Source organism: Bombyx mandarina, chromosome 08 (assembly GCF_030267445.1).
Source record: "Bombyx mandarina strain Sakado chromosome 08, ASM3026744v2".
NCBI classification, from domain to species: Eukaryota; Metazoa; Arthropoda; class Insecta; order Lepidoptera; family Bombycidae; genus Bombyx; species Bombyx mandarina.
Genome location: NC_143215.1, coordinates 5,615,003 through 5,640,318, shown reverse-complemented (window position 1 = coordinate 5,640,318; position 25,316 = coordinate 5,615,003). Strand labels below are relative to the sequence as shown.

General features: G+C 35.9%; 1 protein-coding gene and 2 long non-coding RNA genes across 6 annotated transcripts in view; 2 read left to right on the top strand and 1 right to left on the bottom strand.

The window, feature by feature from the left end:
• The window catches only part of LOC149502485 (uncharacterized), a 166,769-nt gene that overhangs the window by 38,311 nt on the left and 103,142 nt on the right, over positions 1–25,316 (top strand). The gene's annotated exons all lie outside the window — the stretch shown is intronic.
• Positions 19,311–22,830, top strand: LOC149502486 (uncharacterized). Its single transcript, XR_016323394.1, has 2 exons — positions 19,311–19,949; positions 20,155–22,830. It is a non-coding gene; the product is annotated as an uncharacterized LOC149502486 (long non-coding RNA).
• Positions 22,814–24,786, bottom strand: LOC114242737 (uncharacterized). Of its 3 annotated transcripts, XR_016323393.1 has the most exons (5): positions 24,281–24,786; positions 24,026–24,202; positions 23,544–23,942; positions 23,412–23,460; positions 22,814–23,161 (listed from the first exon to the last, which is right to left on the bottom strand). It is a non-coding gene; the product is annotated as an uncharacterized LOC114242737 (long non-coding RNA). The 3 variants fall into 3 exon arrangements; XR_016323392.1 differs by having other exon boundaries at positions 23,544–24,202; XR_003624663.2 differs by lacking the exon at positions 23,412–23,460 and having other exon boundaries at positions 23,544–24,202.

Sequence of the window (25,316 nt, the reverse complement as noted above, 5' to 3'; positions counted from 1 at the left end):
CCGCGAGCTCGCACACCCACCTAAGCAATAAATAAATAAAATAAAAATAGGCGGTGTATTCCAATACGAATTACTACCAGCAAATGTGAATTGGTGGTCACAGTACTCTGGTAAGATAGTCTGAGAGCGCTGTTCCTAATTCTCCGTATTCTCTTATATCTTAGTATCCTTTACGATACCTACGGAAAGGTAGTAGTTATTCTATACCGACATTACAAAGCCAATATTTAAATGTAGATTTATATAATGCAAATTTTATTAACTAAAAGCTACAACGTAATAACTATAAAGCCAATACTCATGTCAATATAGCAGCAGTTTATAAGCTGAAACTATAAGAATATTTTCAATAAAACGTTATTTGTTCAACACGAATCGCGTTCGCAGTGGTTAAACATTATAATTGGAACAATATCTTTGTGTTTATTAGGATCGTTTCCCTTCTTTAGCTGTGAACGAGGTTCAAATAAGATTGAATTTACTACTACTGCTACTGAGCTGGCGCTATGACCCCGAAGTGGGTCTTGGCGTCCGACAATAAACTTTGCCATTCATCCCGGCGCTGCGCAACACCTTGCCAGTCCGACACTTGGAGCTCCCGTAAATTTCCTTCCACAGCGTCAGACCAGCGGTACTTGGGCCTCCCTACGGGGCGGCGTCCCTCCGGTACATCCGTGTACACCCGTTTCACAGCCCGATCCTGCTCCATACGTGTCCGAGCCATCCGAGCCTCCGTGCCTTCATCTCCCCCAGAATATTTGGCTCACCAAAAAGCCTCTCCACATCCTTATTTTTCCGGACGTGCCAAGAACCGTCTTCCTTCCGAACTGGTCCTAGTATTTTTTTCAATACCTTTCGCTCCGTCACGAGAAGTTTTGCCTCTTCTTTCTGTGTAAGCGTCCATGCTTCGCATCCATACAATAGGATCGGTCTGACTACAGTCTTGTATATCCGAATCTTGGTGCGCCTGCTTAGTAGCTTCGAAGAGAGAACCGGGTGTAGGGCTGCACTGCATCGTAGGGTATTTTGTATACGAATTTCGATTGAATTTAAAGAAGCAAAATTTTATGAAGCCCGTTCTTCGTTTGAATGCTGTTAATTGGCATATATTTTTCTGTATATGTATCTTACGTATTACATACTGTCTATTTTTATCGCAAAGTTAACCTTCATGTATGGATGGGTGACGATATGCATGCTGGGTCTAGGCCTAAATAGTCATCTCTCACCAAAACGGCGTTTGTCTATTACAGAGATATTCATAATTCGAGCTAGCAAGTTCATAATATATTATTGTAAGTTTCTATGTTTAAAAGGTTTTTTTTGTCATTTTTATACTAGCTGATCATCGGCATTTCTAACAGTACACTTAAATCTGTATTATTCAATGCTTAACGCTGGAAATTGATTTAAAATAAAATAAAATAATCTTGAATTACCGCAGCAAGTTTTTCTGAAATACTTTCTTTGAGCCAACCTCATGTGATAGACGGTACAAAACGAAGCTAGAGCAAAATTCTCTGCATAGGCCAAGAAGTTCCAAATACCTAATATATAATTACTAGTTTAAACTTTTTCATTGTTCCTTAGATGAACGAACTCCTGGCCAAGCTACTGTGAAGTTGCTACCAGAGTCCATAGACCCCAATAATTAAAAAGCAGCTGCCTACATTGAGACATGCGTTCCAAGTATCAGTCTGCACATACTATTAATTGACCGACACTTAAAATGGGCGGTTACCAATAGCCAGCACCCTTTGCCGCGTAAAGCACTACTCATTCAAACGAAACATATGACGTTCTAAGTGCCTGTGGTAATTCTACACAGGGAAATGGTAATGTGCGGATTATCGTTGTTTCAATTACCGAACCGACTCAGCCATTACGACGACACGCTTCGAATGCGATGCGCACATCAAAATCGATCGATCGTTTACTGATTTTCTTGTGTGACCGCCCATTGAAGTGCAACTTGTTGCTTTACTAATATTATTTTCTTTAAGGGTACTTTTGTTTGTCAATCTCATGTTAATAAATAAATCTATATATATATAAAAATAGGCCTCCCACAAGGTGGGCCGACGACCTATTGAGGTTCGCGGGGATCCGCTGGATGCAGGCAGCGCAGGACCGGTCTTTGTGGCGAGGCTTGGGGGAGGCCTATGTCCAGCAGTGGACGTCCATGGGCTGATAGGATAGGATAGGATAGGATAGGAGAGATATAAAAAATGAATTGCTGTTCGTTAGTCTCGCTAAAACTCGAGAACGGCTGGACCGATTTGGCTAATTTGGTCTTGAATTATTTGTGGAAGTCCAGAGAAGGTTTAAAAGGTAGATAAATGAAAATTCTCGGAATTGAACAAAAATAACAATTTTGTTTATCCTTTGATGTGTCCCCGATCGGACGGATTCCTTTTGTCTTTTATTTATCGATTGAGGCACTACGAAGTATGCTGGGTCAGCTAGTGTGAAATAAAAAAAAGCACATATTTTCTTTAGCGAAAATTTTGCAGTCACACACGCATTGTTTAATGCTAAGTCGTCTGCGTAAAATCCCCAGAATGTGGTTATAGTACTTTTACTGAGAAGCGGTCATGTATTACGGTTTGAAGGATTCGACAGTCGTTGTACTATAAACATGATTTGGGACATTGACTCACTTTTAATCATGTTACTCACGTTCTTATGTTAATCGACACTAGTAACCACCTAATCACCTAACTCCAAATGGGCCGCGAATTCATTTACCGTGCAAAAAAAATCCTCACCTAACTCTTCACTAACTCCCTAATTCATAACAGCCTCACGCCTTTCTTAAGAGTTAGTGATGTTTTGCAATCAGCACGGGTTTCGGGATTATCTTTTTTATTTCTGTCGTGCGTAACCAAGTACAAGTAACCAAATCCGCTTCTGAAAATGGAACAGTTCTTGTAATAATAAATATTTCTGAAATAATATAGTTATCTTCGCTTATATCAAGATAAAAAAAAATCGAAACTCGATCAATGAAATTAACCAATCAGCGTCGAATAACTAAGTCACTTGGTATATCTTATACCTTTTAACGAGCAATTCTTGTATATATATAGGTATAATCTGAATCTCGGAAACGGCTCCAACGATTTTCATAAAATTTAGTATACAGGGGATTTTGGGTGGCGATAAATCGATCTAGCTACAATTTATTTTCAGAAAATGTTGTTTTATTTGTGTTTTCAATAATCAACTCTTCCCGACATCTATTGGCGAATAATAATACTATTTTTCTTAATTGAGGGCACCTAACCGCTTTAAAGACACAACAACAATTACTAACAAGTAAACAATTTGTGTAATTGATCAGTATCAGATTAATCGAATTTCTCTTAAGCCATTACTAAACTTGGAACGGATCAATTAACGAACCAAATCATGTAGCTTTAGAGGTATTTCTAAAACAAAGCATTGCTAATTGTTACTGACAGTCGTTCGGCAACAAATTTTAACTGTAAAATAGCTTTTTGTTTAAGTTATTTATGGAGACGTGCTATGTAAGTACAAGAAGAGAACAATTTAATTTTACGATTAAAATAATTTAATTATTAGAACTATAATTTCAAAAGATAATAAGTTAGATGATTAATTGTAGCGAGATTGCCTCATTAATAATTTCCAAGAATTTCCGAAGAGTCAATGCAGGAATGAAAAGTAATTTCTACATCCTTTCTTTTGATCCTAAGTAGTTAAACACACAGTTAAATATTGCGGCACGAGAACGCTGAAAATTGTAGAATTAAATACGAAAACAATAATTTTCATCGTAAAACTGAACAGTTTTCTCAGAAAAAAAAAATTCAATTAGCGACAAATAATTGATTACAGTCTGGCCGACAGTGCGAAAGAGAAGGCTGACCTTCTGGTCAAACTCTTCACCTCGAACTCGAGTGTGGACGACGGGGGTGCCACAACACCGATCATCCCCTGGTGTGATAGCTCCCTGCCGGGGATCTGCTTCGCACAGTGTGCAGTCAGGTGGGAACTCAGACTCCTGGACGTCCATAAGTCGAGTGGGCCAGACGGCATTCCTGCAGTGGTTCTAAAAACGTGCGCTCCTGAGCTGACGCCTGCGCTAACGCGTTTTTATCGCCTCTCTTATTGCACTAAGAGGGTTCCGTCTTCATGGAAGACCGCCCACGTCCACCCTATACCCAAGAAGGGTGACCGGTCGGACCCATCGAGCTATAGGCCTATCGCGATAACTTCCTTGGTTTCCAAGGTGATGGAGCGAATAATAAATATACAACTCTTGAAGTATCTTGAGGATCGCCAGCTAATCAGTGACCGACAATACGGTTTACGTCACGGTCGCTCAGCTGGCGATCTTCTTGTATACCTTACTCACACGTGGGCTAAAGCCTTGGAGAGCAAGGGCGAGGTTCTTGCTGTGAGCCTTGATATCGAGAAGGCCTTCGACATGGTCTGGCATAGGGCAATTCTGTCGAAGTTACCATCTTACGGAATCCCCGAGGATCTCTGCAAGTGGATCGCTAGCTTTTTGGATGGGCGGAGCATCAAGGTCGTTGTAGACGGTGACTGTTCTGATACCATGACTATTAACGCTGGCGTTCCACAAGGTTCGATGCTCTCCCCCACGCTTTTAATCCTGTATATCAATGACATGCTGTCTATTGATGGCATGCATTGCTATGCGAATAACATCACGGGGGATGCGCGATATATCAGCCATCAGAGTCTCTCTCGGAGCGTGATGCAAGAGAGACGATCAAAACTTGTGTCTGAAGTGGAGACTCTCTGGGGCGAGTCTCCGAGAGGGGTGAATGGAACTTACTTCAATTCAACCCGTTCAAGATACAAGTTTGCGCGTTCACTGCAAAGAAGGACCCCTTTGTCATGGCGCTGCAATTCCAAGGAAGATCCCTTCAACCTTCCACGAGTATCGGGATACTTGGGGTCGACATTTCGAGCGATGTCCAATTTCGGAGTCATTTGGAAGGCAAAGCCAAGTTGGCGTCCAAAATGCTGGGAGTCCTCAACAGAGCGAAGCGGTAATTCACGCCTGGACAAAGAATTTTGCTTTATAAAGCACAAGTCCGGCCTCGCGTGGAGTACTGGTCCCATCTCTGGGCCGGGGCTCCCAAACACCAGCTTCTTCCATTTGACTCCATACAGAAGAGGGCCGTTCGGATTGTCGATAATCCCATCCTCAAGGATCGTTTGGAACCTCTGGGTCTGCGGAGGGACTTCGGTTCCCTCTGTATTTTGTACCGTATGTTCCATGGGGAGTGCTCTGAGGAATTGTTCGAGATGATACCGTCATTTTGCCACTTATCATCCGGCTATGGAATGAGCTCCCCACCAAGGTGTTTCCGGAGTGCTATGACATGTCCTTCTTCAAACGAGGCTTGTGGAGAGTATTAAGCGACAGGCAGCAGCTCGGCTCTGCCTCTGGCATTGATGAAGTCCATGGGCGACGGTAACCACTCACCATCAGGTGGGCCGTGTGCTCGACAGCCTACAAGGGAAATAAAAATATAAATAAAAAATTCACGAACTTGTAAAAAATACATCTCTACAAAAACTATGGTAAACATTAATATTAGACAAAGCAAATGCTTTCTGAATCGAAATTATTTTGCAGCAAATATATTATTTCCTTTACAGATAAAAACAAATTAAGTTTTGGTTAGACCGCTGCACTTCGGCTTCGTAACTCCAAATTAACTCCGGTTTCAATTAGAACGACATGTTATCCATTAAGGCTACGCGAGCTCGCTGCAACGGATATTACTGTACCTTTCAAAGCTTTCAACGTGCTGACCAAACTAATATTGGGACTGAATTTGCCGGCGAACGCTCATCTTATATACACTATTAAACGTGTAGTAAGCGAATACAAAGGGTATCTTCGGCCGAACGGGTGTTTTTGTATATTTGTATTGTATATGTATTGTATATATTTTGTATATAATACAATGGTTTAAGTTTTATTGAGTTTTATTTTAATTAGCGCGATCTAATCTATTCCGGTCTTTCTTCTCTTTAGTGATAGATGACGCTACAAACATATTTTATGTATATTTAAAGACGTTGTTAAGTAAAATGGAGTAATAAAGGACTTTAATTTGGTTTATTTGAGGTCAAAGCTTCAATTGTGCAATCGTTATCATAATATTATTATCCCTGAAACTGGAACTCAAGTGTGTTAAAGATAGTTTTTATGTATTATACATATTTTTCACTCTTTCTTACCGTTGGAATTTCTTTAATCTAAAATGCTTATAAATTATTATGACAAACAGACAAGCGAACTGATTAACATTGTAAAGGTTGCGTTTCTTTTGGATTTGACTGTGAAGGCATAAAATGAGATAATTTACTTAGATATAATATTTCTATAATATTCGATTTACAACGGATACCGCATTTTTCTATTAATTTGTAATATCCAAATAAAAACAAAACAAAACAATCAACAAAAAATAAATGGTTTCTAGCATTCAAATCCTTATTGACCTGTGGGTTGAATTCTGCTTCATTGGATTTTCGGTGAAGCGTTATCATGCCTCAAGAATTTATCAAGAGCTCTTTATTGCTTATTCTAAGCACCATCGAAGTCCAATAGTGATTTCGGGAAACAAACTGAGTATATACGAGATTATAAGACACACGCTTTACTTTAAAACCAATGCATTATTATATGAAAAGTTTAGTAACAAATACAGTTTAGTAAAGTAAAGATTATTTATTACCAAGCGTTAAATGTAACAATAAACTAAACTTTTACTACATGCGGCCTTTTTACTTAAAAGTATCTGTGAAAGAAACCAAAAGATGAGGCAATATAAAGTGGCTTTCACCTGTGGGATACAATATATTTTTAGTGGCTATAAACCAGTGAGGATAGATTCAAAAGTTTGATTGTTGCTGTTGCAAAGCAATCCAGCTTTCAAGATTTAAGAGCGGGTTAGACATTATTCAAAGAAATTGAGATTTTAGCTTCAAGGATGGTGGTAGCATCCACACTGTAAGGTATACGTAAGGGCTGTGGAAATATAATACCAGACGGGCAATGAATTTGTCTGCCCTAAGATTATTGTTGGATTAAGAAATAATTTCTCTAAACTAGACGGATGTAGCATATCCAAGATGTATGTATCTCTGTCGACCTCTGAAACTGACCTCCAGAGCATAGTAATGATCCAAGTTGGAGTAACGATCCAAGAGTTACAACCCCCAAAGAGAAACATAAACCAGAAATTTGATGTATATAAATTATTCACGTATTTCTTACAATTGAGAACGTATAAACACAAACTTTTTTATTACGACCAGTCTTTGTGAAAGATATTGAAATTGGGTAAAAAGGAATTGAAATAAATGCTTCCTAAAATGGTAACATTAAAACTATCCAAAAGTTAATGACTCGGTTTGAGACCTTACACTAAAAATAGTCAATCGGTTACGGAAGATCCCAGATATATTTAGCTATTTTACTATGTCTATCCTGCAGTATCCCGATATCGATTTCCTTCTTCTTTCAAAATTCCTTGTGACCTCCTCCCTTATTACCTCTAAATCTATCTGATATTAGGAATAAATTTCTAACGGAAAGCGCTCATGCTAACAGGATCTGAAGATCCAAATAAATAATTAAAATGACTATTGTTATTTTGAAATATATATTTTATTTGAAATTATTATTGACGCGTCGATTTGCGATTTATAAATTCCTAAAAATATTCATGGCAAGCTAAATTTTAGTTGGTTCTCATTACTGTTTTGCATTTTATTCCACTATTTTGAAGCTGCAGTAGCTTACATAATGAAACGGAAATTTGGAGTACACGTAGGGTAAATGCGGGTCTCAGAGAGCGAATTCCAATAAACGGGACCGTTTCTAAAATATTGCTTTTTACAAATCTAAATAACCCTTATAATGTGCTTTGTTGTATCCGTTGCTAATACGGGAAATCGGTTTAGTAACTTTTTTAAAGTCTAACTCAGTGTGTGATTGATAAATTTGGTGATCTTTCAGACAATGTGCCTAAATATAGCTTTATACAAACAGCATGATAATTAAAAATGGTTTATAAAATCTAAATTGGATGGGAACTGTTAAACTAAGATTGCGAAAGTTAGTAGTAGATTTGATTGTTGGACATGTATTTTTCCTTTATCCTGGAAGTCCTTCATTAATACACGTTAGGATATAATTAAAATTATAAACCCCTCCATAGTCGTAATACTCAATGCAAATGCACCAAACGCCTTACATTAGTATGGTTATGGCAGCTTCTGAAATCAGATTTCAATCTTAGAGTTTGAACATTATTTAAAAATTGACGTTATATAATTTAAATCTAGAAAATAATTTTCAAGTATTGAACAATCAGTAAGGCTTACGCACATACAATCTTTAGTAGATTGGAAAAGTTTAGATTAGGAAACTTTAAACCAAAAACTCGAAAGAAGTATTTACTCCTTAATTTAAACTTAATTTAAAACTTCAATTTTTTTTCATTTGATGTTTTTTCGCCGAATTTTTGCAACAAAGTAAGTGTTATATAGGATGATAAAGTGATAAGTAAAAAGGATTGTAAAAACAGGTGCGATCATTTCATTCCTGTTATCCCAACAATAAAAAATACAATACAAAAACAATAACAATAAAAATTTACTGGTGGTAGGACCTCTTGTGAGTACGCGCGGATAGGTACCACCACCCTGCTCGTTTCTGCCGTGAAGCAGTAATGCGTTTCGGTTTGAAGGGTGGGGCAGCCGTTGTAACTATACTGAGACGCTAAAACTTATATCCCAAGGTAGGTGGCGCATTTACGTTGTAGATGTCTATGGGCTCCAGTAACCACTTAACACCAGGTGGGCTGTGAGCTCGTCCACACACCAAAGCAATAAAAAAAAAATGGATAGACAATTTTTAATAAATACGTTTTGAAAAGAGAATTTAAATCTGATCTATTTCATTCACACAAGCTCACAAAAACACTATAACATTATCTGGTTTTGCAAACACGTCTCAAAATTTTAAACGAGGTACGGTAAGAACACTTTTTGAAATGGACATAAAGTAATTTAAAAAAAAAGTTGAATAAAAACCTTATCCAAATTTTGGCCACAACTTTATTCCCATAAGTTTTCCAATTGCCAAAAAACTGTATACAAACAACTACTAACTACTAACAAACAGAAACTGAATACAACAACTAAACTACGGCCAATTTTAGTCGAATTACATACAGTCGTTGCGGTGTACTTAAACAAACGATCGACCTTAAAAATTGTGGATTGTCTGTAAGCATTGTGCATTTCGCAGTTTGCAAACACGTATTAAAGAATAAAAAAGTCATTCTACATTAATGGAAAAGGTCAAGAAGAGACAGGATTGATTTTAGATTTCGAGCGGGTAAAGTGTTAAGGACAGATAGATAATTTACTATGGAAAATAAATGATTAAAAATAACAAAGGGTATTAAAGATCAATGCACAGCTTTGTGAGATATAATGATATCCTTCAAGCATCCATATGTGGTGAATGTAGGACCGATGATAAATAATAATTTCATAAATTTATTCTATTATCCTGACCAGCATCAACATGATAAGAAAAACGAAAACAAGAATTAGTCTGGTCTGCTATTTTATCGAGTTTTTTAAGTTATAAGCTGCATATTACTATTAAATTGCTTTTGAATTCAGTTTCAAGACATGATTTCGTGGTTATGATTTGTTACCCTTTATATCATTTATGATTTGTTACCCAAGAACATTGGTAGCTATTTGGAAATACTATCTGTGCCAGTAAAATACACATCAGTAAAAAAAAAAGAGAACATATTTCCTGTCGCAATACAGTACGTATAAAATGTTCAATTTCCAATGCTAACTTCTCCGACAATCGTGAACACCAGTTATGGATTTATTCTCTGTTGACATATTCTGTCAGAAGCAGGTATTTATTTACCTTGCTTATTTTATGTCCGTTCTGTGAGACACTATGCCAAACGATCATCTGGTATTTTCTATTTTGATTAACTTTACAACTCTTAAAACAAAACTCACTTATTCTTCATGTTATGATCGTTATCTAACATTATGTATAATATGTTAGCTTTTAGTTTCATTCTTAAAAACACATTCATTTTGTTCACTCTTGTTAAGCGAATTATATTTGGGAAACAAAAGATAATTATTTCGATTCGTTTTTATTTATTTCTTTCGGTCGGTACCTTATTGACGGGAGCTGTAAACGGGAACCTTTTAAAAGTTGTAAGTATCTACCAAGGTCTGGTCACGTTTGTTTAGACAATGGAGCTTCCAAGCCCTCGGCACGAGTTCTTACGAGTATTGTATTGCTTCATATTTCTGAATCACAAAATAATTCTGAAAGGATTTGTGTTCTTTGTTAATTCCCTTTGTTTCTTTGGTTACGGTGGTCACAAGGCGTGAAGGCCACCACCCATTTTTAAATATGCAGTTGAAGTCTCAATTGCATTAGAAACCAGTTGTCCCTTTAGACCAAAAGGCATGACTGCTTCGCGGCGGAATCAAGCAGGATGTATTGAAAGCACAATACAGTTATAATACTCGAAGAACGCTACTGCCTATTCTTCAGTGATTGCCTTAGTCGCCTTTTACGACGCCCGCGGGAAAATATACTGTGATTACTATTCTAAGCCACATATAGCACAGTTGTGTTGTCAGTACTCAGTTCAATTTTAATACAGATTGTACGTAAGTCGAAATAATATATCTTCAGTCCTTTGATACCTAGTGCTCACTATTCTTATCGACGTCCGGTACGGTGTCCTGACATGTCATCGATCCACCGTGCCAGGTGCAAGTATTTCGGCACCTCTACGGCCTAATCTAGGGCACTTATTGCTTAGGTGGGTGGACGAGATAGACATCTACAAGGTAAATGGCACCACCTACTTTGAGAAATTAGTTCTAAGGTTTTTACAGTACCTACAACGACTGCCCCACCCTTCTAATCGAAACGCATTACTGCTTCACAGCAGAAATAGTCAGGGTGGTGCTACCTAGCCGTGCAGACTCACAAGACGTCCTACCACCAGTAATTACGCAAATTATTATTTTGCGGGTTTGTTTTTTATTACACGATATTATTTCTTCACCGTGGAAGTCAATAGTGAACGTTTTTTAAGTACGTATTTCATTAAAGAAATTGGTACCGGCCTGCGGGATTCGTACACCAATGCAGCGCAAGATACAAATTCATCGGAAGTCTTATCCTTTAGGCCACGACCACTTGTTTTGCCTTGCTAAATGTCCAGCTCAACTTTAGATCCGCTATTCTCTTACCAATACCTGTAACTTTTGCTTGGCGTCTAATCTGGGTATTACGGACCCGATATATCAGATTGACGACCAGCATAGAGCGACACATCTCTTGTCGTGCAACGCCCTTTCAGCACATAGTCACACGAGTAAGGATCCATATTTATGCACCGATGCTAATTCATAAATTTAAAAGTAATTTTATACATAGTTTGGTTATAAATAATCCATCTATATATATAAAAATGAATTGTTGTTCGTTAGTCTCGCTAAAACTCTAGAACGGCTGGACCGATTTGGCTAATTTTGGTCTTGAATTATTTTTCGAAGTCCAGAGAAGGTTTAAAAGATGATAAATGAATGAAAATGCTCGGAATAAAAAAAACCATAACAATTTTGTTTTTCCTTTGATGTCCCCCCCGTCGGACGGATTCCTTTTGTTTGTTTTAAGTTTATTTTATACAAAAGTTTAGGTCTTTTATTTATCGATTGAGGCACTACGAAGGCTGCCGGGCCATCTAGTGGCTAATAAAATTCGTCATAAGACATTAACATCTATAGCGTATGAGGGAGTTACCTGGTGTAATTGTTCCTAGTGTTGAAGCCGGAGAGTTGAAATGCACATTTATTGGTGTTAATTGGCTCGCACCGTACTTAGTTTGAAGAATAAGATAACTATTATTCCAATTCAAAATTTATGTAAAAGTTGGTATTTCGTCTGATACTATTTGTAATCAACCGCCTATTTAAATATTCAAAATTTTTCTCAAAAGGTCAATCGGTTTGGGGTTTGTAAAACGAAGTTAACAAAACAAATATTACAAAAATTGCCAGTACTGAGCAGCTACTTAGCATCAAAAATATACCTTTAAAAAGACAATTCATTTTTTTTACATAAAAACACATTAATCTTTGTTTAAACGAAAAAAAAAGCATCAGCTAAAATTAAGTTAAACTCGAAAGCAATTACCGCAAATCCGCTTTGTAATGCTTTCGAGAGCTTGCGCCTTATGTACTTTCATAAGGTTAATTAGCTAGAATATTAAGCTAGCTCAAAATTCACCTGATGGCTTAAATGAGAATGGTTCTAATTTTAGGGGTGATCTTAGTATAAAAGCAACGCCAGTTTTTTTTAATCTTTAACTTTGTAAAAACTAAATCATCATCAAAAACAGATAATAGTAACACGATACTGGTAATATAAATTTCTGCTTTTTTGAACATAAAGTAATAGAGTTACTCCTGATTTCGTCTAAGCATATTTCAAACAATTTATTTCCATTCGTGATTTTGACAGAAGTAATATGGTGTTAAATTACCTTGAAATTGGTTTTTAAGTAATTTTCAATGCCACCTGGGGATAAAGACCGTTTCAATATAGAGATAATTATATATGTATATATATCGCCATAAAACTAGCATCCATGCGTCAACACTAGTATTTGCATACTGAGTCCATGACAATTACAGCCGTGAATAGCCAATAAATAATAAAGCGAAAGTCAATATTCATATCTATAATCTTGTATTTTCGGTATCTAGATATGTTTTTATTGTTGTCTTGTGTGTAAGTGTGTGTTTCCAGTATCCATAACGCAAAGATAAAAACTTGGCTTGAGGCTGTGTCGATTATTTTTCTTATGTTTACTTTTACTCGACCCAGTTGTCAGAAAATGTTCTTGAAACTCTTTTTCGTTACGTGCTAATATTTATTAACAGTTTTTAGTAGAAAAGATGCAGTGCAAATAAATTGGGAAGTTATTCAACAGTAGTTAACTAAGTTACACCTCTGACTAAAGTATTCAACATTGATTACTTCAATCGCGTTCAGTTTGAAGCTATGTAGTTACCTAGTACTCTTGGAAATATACATACATTATCGGATATACCTAAACCTATCATTTTATCGCATAGATGATCCAAATGAACAATTTCAATTCTTCGAAATTTTAATGTTGTCATTGTATTATGTTGATTAAAAGTCATCATTAAGCACTTAACCGGTATATTCCAAATAATGTGATAAGATTCGCTTGAAGTTGTCGAGAGACATAACAATAGAATGGATGACTGGATGACTAGTGAAGCGGAAAGATCTGAAAAAAATGTTTTCCACGCATGTTGAAAAATAAATAAATTTCGCGGCCCACTTTGTGTCAAGTGGTTATCGAAATCCATAGATATTGCAATGTGAATACCACTCCACCATTCATCCACCTTGACACATACATAATAATAAAAAAGTTGTTGCATAACGGCTACCCCATTCTCCAAACTGAAATGCATGACTGCTTCACGGCAGAATAGGCGGGATGGTGCGTGCGTAATTACAGTATCTACGCCCTAGCGCCGGTAAAAAAATTCAAGACTACACCAGAACGACGGACCATAAAATTTTCACAACACCGCTCATTCCTAACATCGCTTAATCCACCCGAGTATGTGAGGTCACAGTAATCAACAGTCGGACATTCATTACCGATGACACCACGGTCCCTCGTGTGCTGTTCTATGACGCGATAGTGACAAAGACCTCGCTTTAGTCTCGTGTTATACAGCCAATAAGTTCCAAGCTCCCAGCCAATTTGTTATATCAAAATCACTTTTTCAAACGAGACTTGTGGAGAGTATTTAACGGTAGGCAGCGGCTTGGCTCTGTCCCTGGTATTGCTGAAGTCCATGGGCGACGATAACCACTCACCATCAGGTGGGCTGTATGCCTGCAAGGGCAATAAGAAATAACGTATTGCATATTCAATTAAGGATTGCCGTTTTACGAATAAATAAGGCTATATACTTTGTTCAATGGCTTTTAGTCTGTAGCAAATATACACAGTCTAAACTGAGCATGAAATTTCGATCTACCCACCCTCTAATCAATTTTCATCGGAAGTGTCGACTTGACTTAAATACTTTACAATCAGAACTCATATCGAATTAAAAAAAAACGAAAAAGTCAAGGTTGAATTCCTTCGAACTAATAATTATTAATTTCGATTATTTTGTCGAGCGGTTCGTGGAACGACACGGCCGTGTGTCACGGCGATCGCGTGTCTATTCCTTATGGTTTCTTATGCAAGTTTGATGTGCGGCCGCGCCAACTTTGGCTTCGAATGTTTTATTATTTTTAGTTTCGACGTATAAAAGTCAGGCTATTTAGCGCATTAGGTTGAATATTGATTAACACGGAATTAGATAGCAAGGGGGAATACACGGTGACCTAATTGTGAAAACAGCTAATGGGTTGGGCTTTGACAGTATTATTCGTTATTTTTATATCAAAACTAGATTAATTGACAGATAGTTTCTGTTTGTGACCATGAAAACACTATTTTTTCTTCAGTGGAAAAGTGTGCTGTGAGATTCCATGGGATCTATCACTAATCAAGGATCTATCTATTTCTCCTCCAAATTAACGTTCTAAATAAAAGGATTCGACACGTACTCATTTCTCAATTAGGGTCTACACTAACAACTTAACATCATGTATAGAACGGTTAATTTATAAAATACTATTTAGACTAGTTGTCATCTATAATCAATACTCTAATATAATCACTCAAAATCTTGACACATTTTTGATATTTTGAAAACTAAAAAATAAACTGAATATCTATGAACTGAATGAAAACTAAATAAAAACGCAATTAAATCAATGAAATAATTTATTGATTACATTAAAGTTTGTCAGTAGCTGCTGTGGCGTTTAAGAGCGCACCTTTTATATGATGCGTAAGTCGGAACGCACGAGAGGTGGGAAAAAGAATATAGTCTGTGTCACGGGCCCTTTTTTTACCGCCGAAAATTTAAAAAGGTAAAAATAAAACATAATGTGTATAATAACTAATATAATATTCAATTAAGGATTGCCCTTTTTACGAATAAATAATGCTATATACTTAGTCTGGCCATAAATACTGTTACAATTAAAAATAAACAAAATATTACATTTGAATTTGAAATCTGTCATTTTTATATGATTGCTCATTGAGTTTTCTCATTTTGGCGCCAATACATTGTACAATATTTTGCGATATTAAAATGGAGTGGGGTGATAAAAAGAACCGAATCGCTGTGATTGCATTACACAAAGTAGGTATGGAGCTAAGTGCAATTTTTAAAACTTTCCATACGCTTGGTATTAGTAAAATGTTTATGTACCGGGATATTAATAGGTGCAACGAGACCTCCTCTGTTTGTGACAGAAAAAGATCTGGCCGTCCACGTAGTGTTCGTACGAACGAAAGAATTCGAAGAAATCCAATCTGAAAGCGAAAATAACTTGGAATTGTTTATGCCACTACAACAATAAAACTCCTATTGTTTCACCTGTGGTGTTAAGTACATAAAACGCGACTTTACGGCGAAATAAAGAAGGGACTATATATGGATTCCCTCAAACAAAACAAAATCGAACAGAGAAGAAAATACATAACTCGTTTAACATTTTTCTTGTTGAATGTGTAGTAAACAAATAACCTTTAACAAAAAAAAAAGGAAAATGTTATTTTTAAATGCGTCGAGGGACAACCTCGTTCACACGCACTGGTTAATGAATTAAATGGTTCTCATCGTTTTTTATAAGCATTTTACTTCCGTACATGCACAGATATATACCGACTACATAGAAAGGATATCATGATTGTTGACGCTCACCTTGTGATAAGCAGAACTCTCAAATGTCTTGTCCTAAGATCTATCTCACTCTTCGATCCATAAATAGTGATAGCTACGGATTTGAATTCACAATACCAACCAGTATAGTGCAACTAGTATTAATTACATTATATTATTATTATAATATACTTATATTCATTGCTTAGATAGGTGGATCAACTTACGGCCAACCTGGTGTTAAGTGCTTACCGGAGCCCATAGACATTTACAACGTAAATGTCGCCACCCACCTTGAGATATGAGTTTTAAGGTCACAGTATAGTTACAACGGCTGCCCTACCCTTCAAACCGAAACGTATTACTGCTTCACGGCAGAAATAGGCAAGAAATTACCTGAAAGTTTCTCCATTTGACCCAGTCTTACCAGTAACAATGCAAATATATCGCTAGCAACAGGAAGCATTCGTGGACACAATGTATCATCAGTAGAACCGTTGTGTTCACCTACAGCTCTTTTCCAGAGCTATTTTTCACCTACCCACCTCTGGAGTCCATTGTGTTTCATAAGCGCCAGGACATTTTCTCTAAGTGAGGCTTTAACAAAATCCTTTTTGTATTGATAGCAGTTCGGATGTATGGAAATGGTAGTGCAAGGTAGAGGGGGAAGAGGTCGACCGAAGAAGACATGGATGGAGTGTGTGAATGACGATATGAGAGAGAGAGAGAGGAGTGAGTGTTGAGATGACGGCTGATAGAAGAGAATGGAAGAGAAAAATTAGCTGTGCCGACCCCACCTAGTGGAATAAGGTGGAGAAAAAGAAGAAGAACAGTTCGGATTTGCCCCCAGCATAGTCAACACCCACGAGTATCAATCATTAATTACTATTACCCATTTCATATGCCACTGATAAATTAAATTATTTAAATAAGATTTTTTCACTTTATTTTTTTTATTGCTTAGATGTGTGGACGAGCTCACAGCCCACCTGGTGTTAAGTTGTTACTGGAGCCCATAGACATCTACAACGTGCCACACACCTTGAGATATAGTTCTAAGGTCTCAGTATAGTCACAACGGCTGCCCCACCCTTCAAACCGAAACGCATTACTGCTTCACGGCAGAAATAGGGAATAATATTTTGAAGAGTCGCTCACATGACGTAAGTAACTACTATTATATAAATCTCAGTTTTAATAATTTAAAGTCGTCATGGCCTAAAGGATAAGACGTCCGGTGCATTTGTATCTAGCAATGCACCGGTGTTCGAATCCCGCGGGCAGGTACCAATTTTTCCAATGAAATACGTACTTCACAAATGTTCATGGTTAACTTCCACGGTGAAGGAATAACATCGTGTAATAAAAATTAAACCCGCAAAATTATAATTTGCGTAATTACGGGTGGTAGGACCTCTTGTCCAGTAGGTACCACCACCCTTCTCATTTCTGCCGCGAAGCAGTAATGCGTTTTGGTTTGAAGGGGCAGCCGTTGTAACTATACTGAGACCTTAAAACTTATATCTTAAGGTGAGTTTTTTTTAATTAAAATTTTATTGCATAGGTGGGTGGACAAACTCACAGCCCACCTAGTGTTAAGTGGTTACTGGAGCGCATAGACATCTGCAACGTAAATGGTGGGTGGCGCATGGTGGCAAAAAAACCTTAATCCAATATGGTAAGTTTAAAAATCTTCATTACGAAACTTCAAAATGGCGCATGACGTACTCGAATGAATGTAACTATCTATCTACGTATTTTGTGCCAAATATTTCCACGTCCTGTATTACGTTGTTTTCGTCGAAATGCAAATAGGCCACGAAATCCGTAACCCCGGGCTTTGCTTTGCACTGAAACGGCGGAGGTTTTCAAATGGCTAACATAAACTCAAAACGTAAATGCTCGTACAAAGTCAAAATGCATATCGGGCTGGCTTCTGTTTAGGATGTTTGTTTTAACACGCTTTTGTTTGGTTTATATCAATTTATCTATGTAACGGCATATTTTAACTCAAAACTTTCAACAGTTTCAAGATGCAGGATTTATTGCATAATATAAAGAAACGATGACAGTACAGTAATTTTTTATTTTAAACTAGCTGACCCGGTAGACTTCGTAGTGCCTCAATCGACAAATAAAAGACCTAAACTTTTATATAAAACAAACTTAAAACAAACAAAAGGAATCCATCCGACGGGGGACACATCAAAGGGAAGGGAAGGGAAAACAAAATTGTAATTTTTATTTAATTCCATATTTATCTACCTTTTAAACCTTCTCTGGACTTCCACAAATAATTCAAGACCAACATTAGCCAAATCGGTCCAGCCGTGCTCGAGTTTAAGCGAAACTAACGAACCGCAATTCATTTATATATATATAAGATAAGATAAGATTTATTTACATCAACATGTACGTACTTACTTGTTTCTCCGTAACTTCCTCAAATTTCACTATTATTATTTCGTTTATCAAAAACCCTATGATATAGATTACGTTCATATCGTACAGATAATATTTTATAACAATTAACGATATTAGTGGCAATATCATATCAGTTTGTTTTGCAACTATACCTATAAGACTAGACTCTATAGCCAGTCACTAAGTTGCGAGTTATTATCGAGAAAGCATTGCCGCGGGAATAGCGTCACGTAAGCGTCACATCATAAAAAAAACTAATAAGTTCAAACTCGTATTATCAATTCTAGTTGCAGATCGTTATTCTATTAGAATAATAATATTATTTTGGCCTAAATTCGTATAGAGAAATTCTTGGCGCATCTTAACTTAATCAGATACCAAAACCTAAATTCTACCCAATACGAGATATATTTAAGTAAAGAATGTCCTAAATTTAAAACCTAGCTTTTTATTTATTTATTGCTTAGATGGTTGGCCGAGCTCACAGCCCACTTGGTGTTAAGTGGTTACTGGAGCCCATAGACATCTGCAACGTAAATGCGCCACCCATCTTGAGATATAAGTTCTAAGGTCTCACTATAGTTCCAACGGCTGCCCCACCCTTCAAACCGAAACGCATTACTGCTTCACGGCAGAAACAGGCAGGGTGGTCGTACCTACCCATGCGGACTCACAAGAGGTCCTACCATCAGTAAAGTAGCTACATTGTTATAAACCCTTAATTTACCTCAGGTCTTATTAAAGTTGATTTTGAAATATGACTCTTATAATAAATTGGCGTTACGCTTACAGCTACAGTAATTACACACTTGTTTCCTGTTAACTGTAGCACGACAATAATTTGACACCAAACAATTATTGTATACGTAATGGTACTGAATATTTAAATGATCGATCCGCTGTTGTACTCCTTCAACTAATGGTCTGATATGAATAATTTCTACACTATAAATGAGAGCTCTCAGCCGTGCGATTCTGTAAGCGTTGTTTAACAAACTCGCACGTGAATTTGGTGTGTGTTTTCAAATTGGCATTCTGTAAATTTCATTGTAGTGCCGAATCTACACTAGCGCCCCTCGCGGGTGAATTGAACTAGCAAGCGTGAGTTTTTTTACTAAAATGTATGAGTTGACGTTTGAAACGGCATTCTGTAGTGTAAATCACGTCGAATTTCGGCAAGAACTTCGCATCGCAAAATCATTTTATTTGTCAAATCAAAAGTTAGTGTTTTATGTGTTTGTTGTGAGTGAGAATATACGAAAACTTTATAAACCGCTGTTAATTATTAAAAAAATACTATTAATTAACAAAATTGCACTTTAAAATAACTTTATTCTTCATCGATATTTTGTGGAGCGTATGTTTTTATTGAAAACATTGTTGAAAGAGGCTGACGCTACGGATCAGCGTGAAATGCGTCGACAAGCCTACGAAATTCACAATTTATCACTTTTAACTTGAGATGACGACCATGTAAAAGTATAAAGAAAGTGTATAGATTGTCGAAGGATCATATGAACCAGTTAGGGTGTGAATTACACCCTTTGATGAAGACCACTAAAAGCCATTGAAAAGGACTTTCAACTCTTCTAAAGGTAGGTATTCCACGTGGTAAGATTGTGTCTTTATGTACAAAATAGGTACTTTATAACATATTATTAAAGTTTGCCCATTTGTTTATATCCAACTCTCCCATTATTGTAAAACAATACCACTAAACTAATCTACCAAAAATATCTTGAAAGAATACAAATTAGATTCTCTAATAACTATGTGTATTGTTTAATGATTATTTCTTAGTTTCAGTTATTGTGCACCTTGATAATTTTGGCCAATTGAAGTTACCAAAAAAATCATAAAAGAAAATATAAGAACACATTTGTCCCAGACATCCCAGTGTATATCTGAGGTTGTGGAGGCTCTGAACAACCCAGCAACTATATATAAATATTTAAGATTCCCACAGAATGCTCAAGAATGGCAAAAGTTGAAGGAAAAGCAAAGAAAAAAGAAGAAGGTGGTTTAAGCTAAATAGGAACAGATGGCGGTGCACTATAAAAAACAAACTGTTTCAAGGCCATGACCACGACCCTCAGTAATGAGGAAACCGATGCAAGGAGGAGGAGGAGAGGTTTAAGCTAAATAAAAAAATGTTTTCTTCATAAAAAATTTCCAATATTAATGTAATGCTAAATATTGCAGTTTTTATGAAAAATTTAGAATCCTTTGGGTTATTGGGTGTATTGATGGGAAGTTGGTGGCCTTAAAAAGATCTGCTACCAATAAAAAATGGATTTACTGTCGCAAAGAATATCATGCAAGAAATGTACAATTTGTAAAGCTATTAATATTTTTCGAAATTCTGATATGTAATCCATAAACGAAATGTGTATTAAGAACCTATGTATTCAGATTGTATTCATTTCAGTTAAATTGTAATTGTGTATATTGCTATAAGTTATTGTGAAATATAGTATTTATCTTAAATAAACTTTATTCAGTTATAATCAAAACAAAATAAAATTACTAGATTAGTCAATGACAGCAAGTAATGACCATTATAATTATTTAACATCTTTTCGGGCTTTCTGTATATTGTCAACGTTCCAACCTTATGACACCTTTTGCTAATTTTTTTTTCATTGCTTAGATCGGTGGACGATCTCCCAGCCCACCTGGTGTTAAATGGTTACTGGAGCCCATAGACATCTACAACGTAAATGCGCCACCCACCTTGAGATATAAAAGTATAAAGAAAGTGTATAGATTGTCGAAGGATCATATGAACCAGTTAGGGTGTGAATTACACCCTTTGATGAAGACCACTAAAAGCCATTGAAAAGGACTTTCAACTCTTCTAAAGGTAGGTATTCCACGTGGTAAGATTGTGTCTTTATGTACAAAATAGGTACTTTATAACATATTATTAAAGTTTGCCCATTTGTTTATATCCAACTCTCCCATTATTGTAAAACAATACCACTAAACTAATCTACCAAAAATATCTTGAAAGAATACAAATTAGATTCTCTAATAACTATGTGTATTGTTTAATGATTATTTCTTAGTTTCAGTTATTGTGCACCTTGATAATTTTGGCCAATTGAAGTTACCAAAAAAATCATAAAAGAAAATATAAGAACACATTTGTCCCAGACATCCCAGTGTATATCTGAGGTTGTGGAGGCTCTGAACAACCCAGCAACTATATATAAATATTTAAGATTCCCACAGAATGCTCAAGAATGGCAAAAGTTGAAGGAAAAGCAAAGAAAAAAGAAGAAGGTGGTTTAAGCTAAATAGGAACAGATGGCGGTGCACTATAAAAAACAAACTGTTTCAAGGCCATGACCACGACCCTCAGTAATGAGGAAACCGATGCAAGGAGGAGGAGGAGAGGTTTAAGCTAAATAAAAAAATGTTTTCTTCATAAAAAATTTCCAATATTAATGTAATGCTAAATATTGCAGTTTTTATGAAAAATTTAGAATCCTTTGGGTTATTGGGTGTATTGATGGGAAGTTGGTGGCCTTAAAAAGATCTGCTACCAATAAAAAATGGATTTACTGTCGCAAAGAATATCATGCAAGAAATGTACAATTTGTAAAGCTATTAATATTTTTCGAAATTCTGATATGTAATCCATAAACGAAATGTGTATTAAGAACCTATGTATTCAGATTGTATTCATTTCAGTTAAATTGTAATTGTGTATATTGCTATAAGTTATTGTGAAATATAGTATTTATCTTAAATAAACTTTATTCAGTTATAATCAAAACAAAATAAAATTACTAGATTAGTCAATGACAGCAAGTAATGACCATTATAATTATTTAACATCTTTTCGGGCTTTCTGTATATTGTCAACGTTCCAACCTTATGACACCTTTTGCTAATTTTTTTTTCATTGCTTAGATCGGTGGACGATCTCCCAGCCCACCTGGTGTTAAATGGTTACTGGAGCCCATAGACATCTACAACGTAAATGCGCCACCCACCTTGAGATATAAATTCTAAGGTCTCAGTATAGTTACAACAGCTGCCCCACCCTTCAAACCGAAACGCATTACTGCTTCACGGCAGAAATAGGCGATAACGCTATGCTATGCTAGCTAATAATAGCTAGCTATTGCTAATATGGAGGAAGATACTCCTGAAGCTTTGTAGCACCGCCTTCATTCCACTGCCCGTAACTCAGTGTAAAGAACAATAGGTATGTTAAAGAGTAGATTCAGGTGTTTGCTGATCTATAGGGTGCCAATTTACCACCCTGATAAGATAGCAAAAATAGTTGTTTCGTGTTGTGTTTTGCACAAAATTTGCAATTGTGCAGAGCTGCCAGTTCCCATGATTTCAGATGATGAGATTACATGTACATTATGGTGGTCATGTTGAATTACTTTGTTAAATTTTACTAATTAGCTAACTTATAGTGTGAAGTAACTTCAAATATAAATTAATGATTTATAAAAATAGTTTTATTCAATAGTTATATACAATAATTTTGAAATTTGTTTGCATCAGTAACTTAAGTGGAAATACAGGTTTAAAATTGCTAGCTGCATGTGCTAATTCCACCAACAGTTCATCCTTCTTGCAGATTGTCGACTATTCATTCCCCCATGGTTGTAAGTTTCATTAAGTTATATATGGTACTGTGTTCAAAAATGCTTTGGACGACACACATATGAACACCCTGAATCTTCACCTGCAGTTCCTCTATCCACAAAATTCTCTCAGTAATTTGAGTACACTCTGCTTTTCATTGTAAAAGTGGTGAAATAGCAGGTCAGGTGTTGAGGTGCTGAAAAAAATAATAAATTTATTTAAAAACAAGGTTAGGTAAAATACAATGTTTACAATACATGCAACAAAATGTTTTTATTTACAAGTAACAGCATTATACACAAATCAATGTCCCTAATATGGTGGTTCAATGAATAGGTACTTTGACCTGAATAAACACATATCAACCCAATCTCTTGACTAACATGTGAGACCTACTGTGGCTGGAGCTACTGGTAGTAGCATCACAATAAGTAGAAGTCACTTGCATTTAGTTAGAGGATGATGACTGCAAAATAGGTGATTCTTGATGCAATGCTAAAAAGGCAATAAATATTAATTTTTAAAATGCAAGTTTTGTTTAGGTATTTATTTCAGATAATTAGGCATAACATACATACCTGTATGTTTGCGATTGTTCCAATACTGATACATTTTCCGAGTGGGCTATAAATTCTCCTTACAATATTCTGATGATGTGGATTAGTATTTTCAATCTGTTGTAGTTCCGTAAATATAATAAAATAGGTTATGTCTAAATTTTGTTCATTTATTTTAAACTGAGTATGCAGCCTTTAGCCAACATAATGTCAGTTTAGTCAATACTCTGGCACTGCCTGCCACCCCTGTACCAGTATGCACACCCTTTACCATAGATACAGTCACCTCTGCATCAATAAATACATTCCAACAACATCAATCTAACTTGCAATACCTAAATTGTTAATGATTTGATTTATTTAATTCAAAATAATTTTTTTGTTGGTGAATTTGAGATACAAATAAATCACCTTCATGCCCTGTTAAAATAGAACATCAATAAAAACGTTGTAGATAGATATATCATACATAAATATATGTTAACATGTCCTAAATATCTCACCGGGAATGGATCTTAACTGACAAGAGAATTTAGTTCCTATATTTTTTTAATATCCTTGTTCTCTTATTGAACATGTTGAGATTCGATTAATCCTTTTGTTTCGCTAGCTTTTAACCCAAAACGTTTATCAATGCCTCTATTTGCGCCAATGTCGGATGAGAAGAACGCTCTTTAAATCTGTTGGTAATATATTTAAATTTTACATTAAAAACGAATGGATGAAACATTGATAGCCTCAAATTAACTTTTACTTACCTCATAATTTTTATTTAACGTTAAATTCACTCACAAAGTAACAACAAATCTAGAAAAAGCAAAATAAAAACTTCCGACCGCTCGAAATTGTTTTGAAAACAATTAAAATTTTGTTTTTTAATTCTGGTATTCGCCAGTGCACGCAAAGGAACTTAGCGTACAGCCAGAAATTACAATTAATTTCATAAATATATGACTTTTAATTTTCTTTTTAGATATATTAGATGTGGTTTAGACACCAAAGCTTAAATTCATAGTATTTTCTTACAGAATGCTTCTAAATACAAAGAAAAACTGAAACCGGTAAGCTTCGATTTACATTTGCGTGTATACGGCTATCCCTAGTAGTATTGTAAACAAACTTCGTTGTCACTTCACTTCGCTCGAGGCAGGGTAATTAAGATTAGTGTTTACAGAATGCCAAATCAAGGTCATTCCATTGCGAATGCGAAGTGATGGAGAATTTCGTAGTGAGATGCGAGTTCTTGTTTGAATTTTAGAGAATCGCACGGCAGTATACATTTTCCCTTGGCGCCTTGAGGTGGATTTTTGTTAAGACGATTTCATTGCTATTACTGAGTATTCGATCTCATATTCCCTAGATGTTAAACGTTATTGTGTCTATTGATCCCCGTAATCTATACTAATATTATAAAGAGGAAAGATTTGTTTCTTTGTTTGTTGAATAGGCTCCGAAACTACTGAACCGATTTGAAAAATTCTTTCACTGTTTGGAAGCTACACTATGGCCGAGTGTATAGTGGCTATAATCTTTTTTTTTAAATTAGGGATCCTTACTAAAACTCCAATAATGTAAAGCAAGGTGTAAAAAAATAGAATAGAATAATGTACTTCGACTTTGTAGACCACATTATTATTTACAATAAGTGTCGCGACAGAATATGTCTAACTTTTATATAGGTAGTTATGCCGCAATAAGTGTTTTTATTTAAAAAAATAAAACAACGTTGAAATTATCTTTGATATTAATCTCTGCTCTCTGAAATTATCTGAATTAATCAATAAAATATCGTTG